This window comes from Megascapheus bottae, chromosome 8 (genome assembly GCF_031878675.1).
Source record: "Megascapheus bottae isolate mThoBot1 chromosome 8, mThoBot2.hap1, whole genome shotgun sequence".
Taxonomy (NCBI): Eukaryota; Metazoa; Chordata; class Mammalia; order Rodentia; family Geomyidae; genus Megascapheus; species Megascapheus bottae.
In genome coordinates, this window is record NC_143516.1 from 35251260 (window position 1) to 35264930 (window position 13671).

General features: G+C 35.9%; 1 protein-coding gene across 2 annotated transcripts in view; it reads left to right on the top strand.

Moving 5' to 3' along the window:
- Positions 1–1749: 1749 nt before the first annotated feature.
- Positions 1750–13671, top strand: part of Hs3st5 (heparan sulfate-glucosamine 3-sulfotransferase 5) — a 100112-nt gene continuing 88190 nt past the window's right edge. The window contains exon 1 of one of the 2 annotated variants that reach the window (XM_090337683.1): positions 1750–1829. The gene's annotated coding sequence lies outside the window, so the exon portion shown is untranslated. The remainder of the gene's footprint in view (positions 1830–13671) is intronic. The other variant, XM_090337684.1, reaches the window with a different exon arrangement.

Below are 13671 nucleotides of genomic sequence, written 5' to 3' on the forward strand. Positions count from 1 at the left end.
TTACTTCACTTAATATGATTTTTTCTAAGTCTTTCCATTTCCTTACAAATGGGGTGATGTTGTTCTTCCTAATGATACCATAGAATTCAATTGTGTATAAATACCACATCTTGTTGATCCAATCATCAACTGAGGGGCATTTAGGTTGGTTCCATATCTTTGCTATGGTAAATAGTGCTGCAATGAACATCATTGTGCTAGTGGACTTAGTATGTCCTTGTTTCTGGATGATTGGGTAAATGCCAAGTAGTGGAATTGCTGGGTCATAGGGGAGTTCTATGTTTAGTCTTTTGAGGAACTGCCATACTGCTTTCCATAGTGGTTGAATGAGTTCGCACTCCCACAACAGGGTAGTAGTAATCCCTCCTGACCACATCCCCTCCAGCATCTGTTGTTATTAGATTTTTTGGCCATTCTTACTGGAGTGAGGTGGAATCTCAGAGTTTTTTTGATTTGCATTTCCTTTCTGATCAGAGAGGTCGAGCATTTCTTCATGTGTCCATAGGCCATTCTTATTTCTTCTTCAGAGAAGACTCTCTGTAAGTCTTTGGCCCATCTTTTAATGGGATAGTTGTTTCTTTAGAGATTAGTTTTGGAGTGATTCAATTTTTTGAGCTGTTGATATATTTTAGATATGAGGCCTTTGTCTGTTGTATGGTTAGTAAAGATCCTCTCCCATTCTGTAGGCTTTCTACTTAATTTGCTAGCTATGTCCTTTGCCATACAGAAGCTCTGCAGTTTAATGCAGTCCCACTTATCCAGACTTTCTTTGATTTGTTCTGTGGAAATATTTTAATCAATGGAAAGATGTAGGAGATTCAGTTGTTGGCTATTGGCCAAGCATATAATTCTTTAGGCTATTTCCTTCTCTTGAAAGTGTGTGTGTGTGTGTGTGTGTGTGTGTGTGTGTGTGTTTACTGTACACCATATATTTGCATTCAATAGAATTTAGGAAAAGATGGATTTTTCTGGGTCAGTTTAGCAGAATAATCTTATGTCTACTGTTACTACATATTTATTAGTGATAATGATTTATTAGAAGAATAAGTCTATTTAGAAGTCCTATATACTTTACAGAGTAACCTAAAGTAGAAATTAAACATTACTTTTTTAAAAAGTTTACATCACTCTCTCCCATTTTTCCAATATCTTTACTGTTTTTAATCTCTATAATATGACATGTCAGTGTTAGAATCAAACCTATACTCTACAGCTAGAGAATTACCCAGTTTTCTTGGTTACCTGCAGTCTGAGGTAAGAATGATTGATATGGATTATCAGCAATGTATGGAAAAGGTCAATCTGAAGATATGCAATACACAGCAGTTGCAAAGAGAATACATTTGGCCACTCATATTTGAAAACATCAATGGCCAGACAAGGAACAGAATTTTGCTATAAGAACATTATTGGAAATGTGAAGTTCCCATCTGTGACAGAAGGGAATTAGCCATAATGTATTTCAGAGCTAAACTTCAATATGAATTGGCATTTTAACAGAAAATTGTTTAACGAAGGAACTAGAAGATGTTTGTATTCATCTGCAATATGTTTCTTCCCACAACAATTGTTTTGGGGCTGCTCAAGTGGAGAGTGCCTATCTATCAAGCGTAAGGTCCTGAGTTCAAACCCTAGCACTGAAAAAAAAATTAATCAGATACTAAGAAAAAGTGTAGAAAAAAAAAAAGACTGACTAAAATCACTTTGCCTTAGGGGCTCATAAACAAGGAAGAAACCAAAAGAAGGAAATGATAAGGTGAGAAGAGGCCATGGAACATCCACAACTTAGATAATCAACGTTGGAATAACAGAGACGTGTCTGAATGTAGGTATGTGATTTCTTCACACTCTTAATAATGTCCAGCTTCCTCAACTTCAGTTTCCATTCAACCAATTGTTAGATGAAAATTTTTTCAGAAAAACTTTCAATGTCTTAATTTCTTCATCTCCACAATGAGGATAGTAGTAATATAGTGTGTTTCAGACTTTCCATCTCAATGGCAGATACCTGTGAGAAACGACTTATAGGGAGGACAGATTTACTTCAATACAAAGTTTATGAGGTTTCAGATCATGATCATATGCCTCAGAATTTCTGGGCTTGTAATAAGGCAGAATATCATGGTAGAATTTTGTGATGGAGGAAAGCTGCTAACCTAATAGAAGCCAGAAATCAGAGGAACAGGAAGTGGTTAGAAATATACCCTTAAAAAAATGCTCTCAGCTGGGCATGGTGGCTCACGCCTGTAATCCTAGCTACTCAGGGGGCTGAGATCTGAGGATCAAGGTTCAAAGCTACCCCGGGCACAAAAGTTCCTGAGACTCTATACCTCCAAGTAATTACTAGAAAACCAGAAGTGGCACTGTGGCTCAAAGGGTAGGGCAGTAGCCTTGAGATGAAGAGCTCAGGAACAGTGCCTAAGCTAAGTTCAAGCCCCATGACCTACAAAAAAAAATGCTCTCAGATACTTACTCTCTTCAGCCAGGTTCGACCTCTTGACTTGTCGCACCTCCCAATAATGCAGTTATAACAGATTTACCCATGGATTAAGTCAGAGCGCCCATAATCTATTTTATCACTTCAGCTCATGGGATCCATGAGCTGAAAATCAAACCTTTACCAGAAGAGCTTTTGAAGCATATTTCCTAAGCAAGCCTTAACATTTACTGTCTATATCATGCTTGTGATAACTGAGTTATTGTAAAAACAAAAGGCCTAAAATATATACTAAGCATTCCAAAATTAATACAATACTATTCCGTCTCAATTTTCTCAGGATTTCTTGTGAAATTGATGGTGTAGTCTCTGTTCTCAAGCATAAACCGTTATGAAAACATTGAACACTAAAGTAGATAGAATGAGAAGAACAAGAGTTTGTAAGCTCTAGGTTGTTTTAATCCTGGCATTGCTTTTCACATAGGTGCCAAGTGATAAGTTTAACTCCCTTATTCCTATAGATTTTCAGTATTAATCTTTAAGTACCCTTACAAAGGAGATGCCATTTAACAATGCAATTTTCTAATACAGTATATTTTGGTCATTGCTTCCCCCTTTCAATATTTTCACTCATCCTTCCCCTACCCAACTCTTCCCTCACTCTGCTCTGTTTTGTGGAATATACATTAGATTCTCGTCTGCATTTCTCACCTCTTCTCTTCATTCTTCTATCTACCTCTTTCCCCTTCCTCTCACCCCACCACTTTCAAGTACCTGTTTCCTGGTATTATTTAACTGAATTTTGGTGTTGGAATTACACTATTTGAGAACTCATTTAATCTCCCATATTTCCCCATTCATATAGTTTTTTAGAGATAAGAAATCTTTTTATTTTATTTTATTTGGCTGAGGTTTCTGTTTCCTTTATTTTTTATAGTTTTAAACAAAACTATGCTGAGATGCTGAGATTTCATCACTACATTTAGATCTTTAAATAAACATTATGGATGTGAACTAGTTCTAGTTAATAGTGAATACCTTTATCAATGGTTTAACTCAAATGGGGTACAGTCATAACAATACTATTTGTTTCTTTGTTTGACTCAGATGCTAAAATTCACTGTAAATATTTTTGCTCTGAAGTATTAAAAGAGGAAAGAGAAAGTGTTAAAAGCTATTTATGTCCTGGATTATTTTTAAAATTAGGTAATACAAATAATGAGAATACCATAGAACACCTAACCCATTCTAATTCTCCTTTCTCTGCTCACTGTGAGATAGACCCTCCATACAGGTTGGATACAACTTTAACTACACAAATCACATTAGGATTTAATGGAATAAATCATTGAAGAATAAACCATAAAATGTATATGAGGTAGTTTTAAAGTTGCTTTATTGTCTTTGGAAATTTTTTTTGGAGAATTTACAAAGATCCCGCTATACAATGTAACAGACTAGATTGTCTTGGAATATCTCTATTGTCTAAGAAGTCACCCACAAGTGTTGTTCTTGCTGCTTGTGACATTCATTGGTGATTATTCCTTCACTGGTATCTGTGGCACTTGCATAAGGCTGCGACGTAATAGGTAAATGATAAAGCCTCATTCCATAGGCCTACTGATACATTAAGTATTCTGTGTTCATTCACTACACCACTGAATTCCAGCATGACTTCAGAAATTCTCAGTGAACCTAATAGAACAAGCTTCAGATGCGCCATCATCCATTTTAGGACTAGAAAGCTTGAAATTTCTGAACAGTTAATCTTGCTCTAGATTTTATTTTATAGGTACATGGTTACTTTTATTCCTCAAAAGAATCCTATGAAGTAACAACTTGTCATTGCTGCTTATAACACAGAAGTTAAAATTCAGTGAGTTACACATATTTGAAAATCACAGCCAGGTACCTGTGGCTCACACCTACAATCCTAGCAATTTAGGTGGCTTAGATCTAAAGTCTGAGGTTGAGAGCCAGCCTAGGTAGACAAATCCGTGAGAGATTTTTATCTCCAATTAAGCACAAAATCCCAGAACTAGAGAAAAGCCTGAAGTGGTAGTGTGCCTGTCATGAATTTAAAAAAAAAAAAAAGCTGAGCAAAAATGTAAGGCCCAGATTTCAAGCCCCAGTATCAGAGGGGTAGGGTATTAGTGAGGAGAGTTTTCCAGCACAAACCACATCTATAAACAGAGGAGATATGATAGTCATGGGACAAAATGAGCCTAGACTGAGTCATGAGGTAGGTACTCTGTCTTGACACTAACCTCATGACATCTAAGGCACCTTACATAACCTCTGCCTCAACTTCCTCCTGGCAATAGCATTACTGTGTGGATGAAGGTGGAAATGGCTTTGAAACAGTAAAAGAAGCTCTAAACATAAACCATCACTCTGAATCTATTAACATAAATGCTAAAGCAGTTGATAAGTCACTGAATGATTGCCTTTAAATGCCTGACAGGTAATAGCAAGGAGATGGGTACAATGAAAGTAAGCAAAGACTAAAGATACAAAAATACCATGCTGACACAGGGGTCACTGGGATCTCAGCTGAGGTATCGGTGTATGGCCTGCTTCCAATGCTGACCAAATTCAATTCCCATTTGTCAAGTGGAAATTCTCTTCTAATATAGAATTTTATCATAGAGAGCATAGCTATTGTTATGGCCCAAATCACTGAGAACTGGACATAGAGTAGAACAGGAATTCAGCACTGTTACATATGAAACCATGTAGCTTGATAGATGGAATGTCTGTATGGAACATTAGAGTTTAAATGTTACTTGTGTATCCTCCAGTCTTTGACCCATCCTAAAAGACTCACTGAGACCTGGCCTTTTGCTTCTTGATATAGACTCCTCAGTGGTTTTTCCAAAAGATGAATGACACTTCCAATTGTCAGTGATGTCTGGCTTTGACCTTGTTGATATTGATGAGAGTAAAATAATTTGGTGAATTATTAAGCACATGTTTCAGTTGTTACAGTAACAAAAGCATCTCTGCCTTACAAAACAGTGAGGTGCTTTCTGTTCCTTAACACTTAATTGCCTTCCTACTGAGTTTAGATAAAAAGTCATTAATCTTGGCATATGATAGAGTGCCTTTGTATAAACTTTTTTGTTATTCATGTTTCTTTATGTCCTTTTTTGTTCTTTTAAGTTTCAGGTAATGGCTATTAGATTTATTTTTTAACTACAGTTTTGCCTAAATGAGAATAGATAGCATAGATATGTTAAACTGTATTTTAGGAATCAGGGCAATTAAGAAGCTACTTCTGTGTGTCTTCTCTCAGAGCGACCTAAGTGGAGGTCTCTGTATCTGAGATCTACTGCTGATATGGGCATTCTATGATGAATTCTTCAATTCCATCTAGCAATGTTCAGAAGTCAAGTATTTCTAAAAATATAAAAGTATGACAATACATTTGAGTTTTGAATGGCTTCTTGAGTATGTATAATATGTCAGTGTTAATTATTCAGCATCTTGATGATAGAATGGAATGCAAAGATAATGATCATGCTAATCAAGTTACCAAGGACTGATCTGTAACATTTTGGGGGCTGTATTCCCCAGTTGCAAAGGAATTTTTTAAACTAGAAGTTGCTATTCAAGTATTACTTACAAGAATAATTTTCATAACAGCAAATTATGGTCTCTGCAAGGCAGTGAAACATAACAGAGAAAAGCTTTCTTACCTGTTGTACATAAAAAAGAGTTTAAAACGTGTATTCAACAAATACCAGGGTGGTATCTATACAAGAAAACTCTCAAAAGTATATAACACCTGCTGTTCATGGAGGACTGCTTCATACTTTAAAATAGATCATTCTTAGTGTTCAGAACATTACTGCAGAAAGGCTTTGTTACCTTTCTATGCAGCTGAGGAAATTCAAGAGCAGATGGGTTAATAAATATATTAGTAAAGCATAGGATGGTAGAAACATAATGCAAACTGAAGTCTGTTTTGACTCCAGTGCTTATTACTGAGTCTGACACAATGAGTTATAAAGAAACACTCTCCAAACAAAAACAGTAATACAGTAACAATAGCCACCATTTATAAATGTGCCAGGTCCTGGGCAAAGTGCCTTATGGCATATATATTCACCAAAACTATAAACAATTCAGAAAGATCCATTCACATCAGTTTTTTTTCCAGATAAATTACATGTTAATACTATTCCCATTGCCTTATGAAAATTTTCATATTCAAAGACATTGAGTTAAAAGATGAAATATACTAAGTAGGAGAACAGAGTTGCTAATTTAGATGTTGATTTATAAAATCTTTTTATTACAGAATATGATAAGCACAATATGTATCTGGATTATAAAATAAAGATTCTAGACTATGTCGTTTTTTGTTGTTTTTTTTTTTTTGCCAGTCCTGGGCTTAAGCTCGGGGCCTGAGGACTGTCCTTGGATTTTTCTCAAGGCTAGAACTCTACCACTTGAGCCTCAACACCACTTCTGGCTTTTTCTAAGTATATGGTACCAAGGAATCGAACCCAGGTCTTCGTGTATGCTAGGCAAGCACACTACCACTAGGCCAAACTCCCGGCCCCTATGTTGTTTTTTATTTCTTTTTTATTGTAATTAATAGAAGGGTTACATTATATTTACGAGACAGAAGGTGCATTACTTCACATACATTGATACCCTTTCTCATGTCTTGGTCCCCATTCCCCCCCCCCACTCCCACCCTTCATCTTGTTTTTCCCCCTTCTCTATCCAATTTCAAATAACCAAATAAAAATATATCCAATATATCAGATAACAAAGTGAAATACTGTAAAATATGAGATACCCAAGGGACAGCAAAAGAGATGAGAGATAACATAGTACATTAAGGACAGCAATCACTCATTATATGGCTTTTGTTTTTATATCCTAGAGGTCCTTTCATTTAGCGTCATACTGTATGGCCTTATGTATCAAGGTTTTGCTCTATTGCAAATCTCTGCTAGGCGAGCCCAAGGTTTCTAATGATAATGACAAATGAGGGAAACCATTAAGCCTATGTTACTTTGAGCCTGGCTTACTTCACTTAATATGATTTTTTCTAAGTCTTTCCATTTCCTTACAAATGAGGTGATGTTGTTCTTCCTGACAGCAGCATAGAATTCCATTGCATATAAATACCACATCTTGTTGATCTAATCATCAACTGAGGGACATCTGGGTTGGTTCCATATCTTTGCTATGGTAAATAGTGCTGCGATGAACATCACTGTGCTAGTGGATTTAGTATGTCCTTGTTTCTGGACGATTGGGTAAATGCCAAGTAGTGGAATTGCTGGGTCATAGGGGAGCTCTATGAGTAACTGCCATACTGCTTTCCATGGTGGTTGAACGAATTTGCACTCCCACCAACAGTGTAGTAGTGATCCCTCCTGTCCACATCCCCACCAGCATCTGTTGTTATTAGATTTTTTTGATCCTGGCCATTCTAACTGGCATGAGGTGGAATCTTGGAGTCGTTTTGATTTCCATTTCTGACCAGAGATGTTGAGCATTTCTTCATGTGTCTATAGTCCATTTTTGTTTCTTCCTCAGAGAAGACTCTCTTTAAGTCTTTGGCCCATCTTTTAATGGAATGGTTGTTACTTTGGAGATTAGTTTTGGAGTGATTCAATTTTCTGAGCTGTTGATATATTTTAGATATGAAGCCTTTGTCTGTTGTATGGCTAGTGAAGATCTTCTCCCATTCTGTAGGCTTTCTAGTTAATTTGCTAGCTATGTCCTTTGCCCTACAGAAGCTCTACAGTTTAATGCAGTCCCACTTATCCAGCCTTTCTCTGATTTGTTGTGTTTCTTGGTCCTTATTGAGAAAGTTTCAACCTGTGCCAAGGAGGCCTAGTGTTAGACTATGTCTTACTTGCCTTCTTTCTCGTAAATCATTCTTGGTATTATTTCAGTTTTATGGAGAAATGAATGAGCTTTGTGGTAGAAAAGAACTTTCAGAAAGTTAATATTTGCTCAACTAATATGCTTTGGCTTATGTATATTCTATGCTGCCCATGTTTGTGTTTTATTGTTATAAATCCCATGAGTTCAGCTTGTGTTTCATAGTCTAGAGTTTCACTGTGAATGAAATAATGGAAGGAAATGTTTTATACCTAGGAAAACTTCCTCACATCCCTACATTGTTATTCTGTTGTTGTTGTTGCCAGTCCTGGGGCTTGAACTCAGGACCTGGGCACTGTCCATGGGCTTTCTCAAGGCTAGCGCTCTACCACTTGAATCACAGCACCACTTCAAACCCAGGTGTACTAGGCACTTTACCACAAGGCCATGTTTCCAGCCTCCTACATTGCTATGTTTTTTATGGGACATAGGGCTTGAACTCTGGACCTAGGCGCTGTCCCTGAGCTTTTCAGCCCAAGGCTATCACCCTATCCTTGAGCCTACATTGCTGTTCTTAAATGCTACAACTACATGGCTTGTGCCCTGAGCCTAGAGCAACACTTGGCATTCATTTGCTAAATAAATATCTATAGAGTGCCAGTGACCTTTTTTTATCACTGCATGCTGGGAATATTGACACATAATGAGAACTCAAAAACTCTTGCTCTCCAAGAGCTTTGTGAATTAATTAGGGAGGAAACACAGAGTAACCATTAAGCCACATAAGCCCAAAATTATCCAATATTACAATAATAAAATAAATGGCTTAATACAAAGCACACAAAAACTCTGGCTGCTGGTGCTGTTAATTGAAATAGTCAAAAAGGCCTGACAGAGGGAGACAAATCCTAGGTCAGAAAGGAAGGAGAACATTGGCCAGGTAGAGGTCCTAAAGGTTCCTGGAGAGGAAGTGGAGAAGACATGACTGGAAAAGGAGATGAAGACAAACAGCCAAAGCCTATGTTTCTACCTAAGGACTCTGGCCTTTAGCCTCCAGGTGATGGGAATTGCTGAAAAATTTTGAGCAGGGACACAGCATCATTAAAAGAGTGCGTTTTAAAAAGATTAATTTGGCAGGACCAGAAAAGATGAATTGGTGGAATGAGAATAGAGCAAAGAAACTGCTGCAATAACTCAGAGACAAGGTGATGAGGCTCTGAACAAAGTGGCAATAGGAACAGAAGGCAAGAAATAAATGTAAGAGGGGGCACAAAGAAAGATAAGCACCAATGCGATAGCCAGACAGGGGAAGGGAAAAACACAAAGTACACTAATTGTGAACACTACTTGGGAACCTCTGCAGTTTGCAATGTATTTATAATATCCATAGCCTGAAACACCATTAAGTGACTCAGCATGTCAATTATTTTGGCATGGTCAACAGGAAACTTTCACGCCTGTTAAAAATAGACCAAGACAATAAGTTTGTGTTAGTATAATAACTAGTAATGATACCTGAAGTTTTAGAATGGTAGCAGTTAGATGAGTAAAGAATTCACTTCCATAATTCACAATTGCAATTTCTTAACTGTTTAATTTCCCACCAAACTGACTCTTAGTACCTCTGAATTGAGAATGGCGTAAATTGTTTTTGCACATATATTGATAGGATTCTCTAGAAATCTTCCAAAGACTGAATCAATTGTCTTTAAAAGTCCTTGGATAATTATTTCACTTGTACAGATGAGGGAAAAAAAGTCCAAGAGAAAGTGAGTTAATGATTTGTACAACACAATGTGAGAATTCAAAAAATTATCAATTTGAGCCCAAAAGAAACATTAAATAAGATTAGAGAGCAAGTACTATTGTACTCAGTCTTTTATGTTTAATACAAGTATACCAAGCAAAGTAAAGAAAACCTTCCTCTCTAAATACACACACACACACACTGCATTGCATTACTCTATGATATATATAAGCAGTTACTTCAGAAAACAGGTGCCATTTTACTGTTACTTAGATGTTGCTTTTAATGTATCAAGTAAAATGCATCATGGCATCTAATATTAATTCATTCCCCCACTTAGCATTGTTAAAAATATTTATGGTATAGGATGGGGCAAAACGTATTATTTTCCATTTCCCACAAGTTTGATATAAAAGCATTCTTCAGCTATTTTCTAGGGAACAGTGTTATCCAAAGTTTGATGGTAATTTATGTTGTCAGTCCATTAAGTTGATTTTATGGCAGACAACACAACTATTGTCCATTTATGAGAAACCTGTGGGTCACTCCAGATCTCCTCCAAGGCCATTTGATACCTGCCCCTTCATACGGCTGACCTTGAGGGGAGGTGAGTTTGGTTATTTATGGCAAACACCATCTAGGAAGACCCATTTGCAAGATTCACTGTCATTTAGTGCTAAATGATCATTGCTGAGTCCAGAGACAATCCGATCTCCTGACAGAGCAATCCCATAAAAAATATTGCCTACCCACCCAGGTGTCCTTTCCAATTATCTGGAGTAGAAATTAATACTTTTAAAAGCTGCTAGTTTTTGAAGGGTTATTACAATTTATTCCAGCAGTTTCTTTTGCACATTATGATGAATTAGTTTATTACACCATTATTTTCCATGTCAGCTTTTTAGAAGATTGAACCATAATGTTGAAACATTCCTGTGAATGGCAAACATACTATTTTACAGCAGTGTAATATATTTCTTTGAGAAAAATGTGCTCAGTTTTTAATAACAGGTAATTTTATGTTTATGTTCCCTAATGCTGCTGTCATGTATTATTTATTTCTGTTTGGAAAGAATCAGAGAACTTTCTTTTAAAATGTTAATGGTGGTTTAGACAGATTTTAGAGTCATAGGAAGAATATATTACTTAAAAGTAGAAAATATGGTATTGGAAGTGTTTTGCCTAAAAGCTAATAATTTCCAAGACTTTTCTTGACACCAATTTAAAATATAGCCACTTCCAAAGAGAATAATACTTCTGTTTCAATATTTTCTGGAAGTGCTGTAGGGGAGGAGAGATTTTTAAATTTATTTTCTAAGGCTTAATGATTTCCAAGTTTCTTTTAAAGGAAAAGCCTTGATCTTAAATGAGTTTCTTCATAAATATTGATTCCTAAGTCATTTAGAAACATTTTAAATAACCTATAGACATTTTATCAAATAATTTGTTTATTCGAATGAGGGAAGGAGGGAAGGGGGAAACAAGATGATGAGCCAAAAAACAAAGGGTGAACCAATGTAACAGTGATATTTACAAGACAATATGCTGGAAATGAACTTTACAACTTGGGAGGGGTTGGGGGAGAGAAACTTGTAAAAAAAAATGGGAAAGGGTAACAGTGTTTGAGAAATAATGCGCTCACTACCTTACAAATGTAACTGTAATCCCTCTATTTATCACCCTCACAATACATTTTTTAAAAAATATAAAAATAAATAATTAAGCTGTGCCCCATGCCTCACTCCTGTAATTCTAATTACTCAGGAGGCTAAGATCTGAGGATCACAGTTCAAAGCCAGCCCAGACACTAAAATTTCTGTGATACTTTTATCTCCAATTAATCACCGGAAAACTGGAAGGGGGGTAGGATGCTAGCCTTGAGCTGTAGAGCTCAGGGACAATATCCAGGCCCAGAGTTCAAGTCTCACAATGGGCAAAAATATAAATAAATAAAATAAATAGAACTTTATTGGAGATTTCTTTCTCTTTAGTTACAGATATTATTCTGTCCTTTAGGTCTACTAAGATTAAGTAATTTCCTATTTGACCAAATATATATATATATATGTATATATATATATATGATACTTGCACAAAGATCAATTGCAAGCATTCGAAAGACTTCAATGTACTGTATTCATTCATGTGGTCTTGAATACGTATTACATGCTAGGCATTATACAACTGTGTGGCAGTAAGAAACATATAGTGAACTTCTAAAATTTCATCCTTCATTTCATTTGTGATAATTTTTATCCCCACAGTTAAAAAAATACATTTATACCAAATTCTGGATCCTCTATAAACTGAGCATGTTAAGCCCACTGGGCAACACTTCACAAGCTTTATATTTGCCACCTTCACCTGCCAAATGAAATTTTATTTTTTATTTTCTCATTAAACACATGTGTATTTTGAGCAAGCACATTCAATATTGAAGTATCTATTCTGGTTGATGTGGCTGGAACAAATGTTAGCTTTAGCAGAGCTTAGATTCAAAATCTACCACAAATTTTTCTTATCGCACCACAATGATTTTTTATTATATGCTAGTCTAATAATTTGAGTGACAAATATCTTTTTCTTAGGAGAGAGTTGTAAGTTAAAATTTTTATTGAAAGTAAATATACCTTCAAGAAAATGAAAACACTAAGTATGTAGCTCACTAGATTTTCTACGTGAGCACCCTTGTGTAATTGGTACCTGACTCAAGAAACAGAAATGAGTAGCATTCCAACAATCATTAATAGCCTCTCCAGTTGTCAGCCCAGCCCTGCCACGGTGTTCCCAGCCTATGATGTCATAGATTAGGTTAGGCTGTATTTTGAACTGTACTTTGTATTAATAACATCACAACTCTTTTTTTCTCAGTTTGTTTTTGAGATTTGTGCACATCATTTTTTATCAAAACACACTATAGTACATAATTATTTACCTCATACATTTTTACCCAGCCCAGTGCTAATAATTACTGAGTTGATTCCAGCCAATATGGAGCTACAAAAGTGAATCTCTGAGCAATCTTACAGTAACAATGAAGCATTCCTGTTACATGAGTGGCATGCTGGAGTCACAGTGTACATACACTTGCAGCTTGATAAGGACAGGCAGCTTTCAAGATCCCTAATCTCTTATAGTTACTTACTGGATACTTTTCTTTGGTCTTCAAGCTGTAAAATAATTGGCAAGGGTTGAGTGGATAATTTCTAGGCTTTTCTCAGATCTAGAATTCTGTACTTCAGTACTTGTTTACACTGAAAAACAGTAGCACAAATTTCAACAAAAGACAGATAATGAGAATCTGCTATTTGATTTTTTTATTCTATTTCTCAATTTGCATTTGCATCTGGATGTGACTGTTAATGAACCTAAGCATTCTCATTTTACACAAAATAGTAAAATTATTATTATCTGATGCAGAAGAGCTAGGAAGATATCTGCATTGCCAACACATAATATTTCTCATCATAGAGAATATTTTTATTAGTGTAGTAGAAATAACTAGCCAAATGTAAAATGAGCCCTCTCTTCAATAATCCTAGTTATTTTTTTTACTGGAGTTGAATAGGGATTGTGTATCTACATTTTTATGGTCTTTGGGCATTGCATAGAATCCTAGCTTTGCCAAATGATTTTT